The sequence below is a fragment of the Phalangium opilio genome, unplaced genomic scaffold (genome assembly GCF_054372755.1).
Source record: "Phalangium opilio isolate 3A_F unplaced genomic scaffold, DU_Popi_V2 ptg000209l_1, whole genome shotgun sequence".
NCBI classification, from domain to species: Eukaryota; Metazoa; Arthropoda; class Arachnida; order Opiliones; family Phalangiidae; genus Phalangium; species Phalangium opilio.
Genome location: NW_028324217.1, coordinates 10,136,835 through 10,139,283, shown reverse-complemented (window position 1 = coordinate 10,139,283; position 2,449 = coordinate 10,136,835).

Below are 2,449 nucleotides of genomic sequence, written 5' to 3'. Positions count from 1 at the left end.
CCTGCTACTATCAGAGCGGTCTAAATCCCTAAGCTATGACGTCAGACAGCAGAGACAAATTCAATTCTATTTGGCGGCAATTTTAGCACCTCCTTTTTTTATCAATATTTGAAGTTAATTTTTAAATATTTAGAGGTGGATTTTTGGTGAAAATTTGTTTTATTCTGAATGAGGACGTTGAAATCTATAGAAATGTATGATTTCTATAGAAATTTAAGGAGTAGTCAAAATGTCTTTACTTACTCTTTAATGAGTTTGTATATCTAGATCATATCAACCATAGATCGCAGGTAAGTACAGTACACTCTAAGAAATGGAAGTGTTAAAAAGGTGTTAAAACGGTGTAAACACCGTAAAAACACCCAAAAGAGTGTTTTATTACCTTGAGTTTTTAGAGGCCAATTTAAAGTGTAAATTCGGTGTAAAATAACACTATTAAAACCCCGTTCGAAATTAAACATGAAAAATTATATTACTACGGGTTTCTTAAATAAGGTCTTTCATTTATTTTTCATTAATGTTTTAATATTAAAGTCAATACAAACAGTAAAACATTATTGAAAAACGTACTTGTTAAACCTTTTTTTAAAGATGATATTCATGAAAGAAAACAGTTTTATCCTTTAAATAAAATTAACAAAGAAATTGGTAATCTGGCGGTGTTGTACCTTCATAAAACTATGCTAAACGTGTTAGGCGACACTCTTACAGGTGTTAAGCGATACTCTTAAAAAACGAGACTAGGTTAGATACTGGCCTCACAGTAGGGCCGGCTTGAGAAGCCAAAGTGGGGCACTTGCTTTTGTGACATGTTTTATCATTATTTTGAGAAAAATTAGAGTACTAAATGGATTTTTTTTTTGTAAAATCTGTAGTGCAAATTAGATTAAACGCGTTTCTGGTGCTCGAAAAACTCTTAGTGAAAAGAGATTATTAAATTTAACAAGAACGTCTATATCTACTGCTTGAATAGTATAACCTCCAAAACTAATTTAATACCCTATGTATTTGTACGAAGTGAAAACTTTCTGCCTTTTTCGGAAGTTTATAAACCCGTAACGCAACAACCCTCGCTTAAAGAGGTATAGTTCTGCATGTGAGAACTTTCCTCCCTATAGGTGATGAAGTTCTCTCAAGGAAGAACCCTGCTATGAATATAGCACTGATTGCTAATAATACTGCGGAATGGCGGATAATCAAAATTTAATTAAACAGGAAAACCATACTCGATATTTGAGTTATGCCTCATGAGTGGTCAAAATGTAGCTACTATAGTTCTTTTACGTCATCGGTTTTGCTCTTAAGTCTAGGAAAAGTACTAGAATTTCTACCAAAAAATCTCCCACTCTTAAAGGTGTGAAGCGACACTCTGAAAGGTGCTATGCCGCACCCTTTAAGGAGTTGCACAACACTAATATGAGAGTAAAAATTCACTTTCAGTGCGATATAAGAGTTAAAAAGGTGTTAAACTGCACCTCTGTTGCACAATTTTATACTTATCTTTGCCACCAATTGCTCAAATAAGTGTTATTAAACCCTTTCAGGGGTGTAAATGAACACCTGTAACGGTGTCAAATTTGGACCCATATAAACTACTTTTAAAGGTGTTAAAGCACACCCCATTTTTTTGAGTGTAAGTGTGATTAGATCCCTTCAGGGGTGTAAATGTACACCTGTAACGGTGTCAAATTTGGACCCATATAAAGTACTTATAAAGGTGTTAAATCACACTCCAATTTCTTAGAGTGTACGTTCATTCATAGGTAATATCACTACCAACGAGATATATATAGATGATAGTAGTGGTAATATTATTATTTTCTATTTTCACATGCGCGAAGCCAAGTGACGATATGTTTTATATAGGACAACTGCATAAAACTTGGCTGTACATGGAATATCAGAGCTTTTTACGAAGTAGTAGTCCCAAATCGAAGCTTAGCCTATTTTTACCAATGAGAAAATACTATATTAAACCTAAAGTCACATCGTCGAATCTCGGGCTCGACGTTTCTTAAAACACTTTTCTAACTTGACTGGGTGATGTTCTTGGTCTTCTCAAACAATTTTAGCGCACCAATTATTGGATCTGGAATTTTCTCCCGATTCCAAATTAAAAGCGGCCAATACTGGAGGTATTGGAGGTGGCAGTTCGTTAACAGGGGGCTTTGTCGCAGCACAGCTCCTAAGCCGTACCTGGAAGCTGGGATATCCCTGCACAGAGAATCCGCAAAGCCATTCCCCACTCCCTTTCTATTCTCTATTTTAAGCATGGTTTTCATTTGACCGAAAAAAAACTACTTTGAAGCTGGACGTCAAACGTCAGATTTGCTTTTTACGTTGTCGCCCAGCGTTATAGCGTTTTCACTTTGCGTAGTTCCCGCAAATAATGGAACCAAGGCTTAACACTGCACTTATTGCGGTCCATCTATTGTCTTTCTTTTTAGCA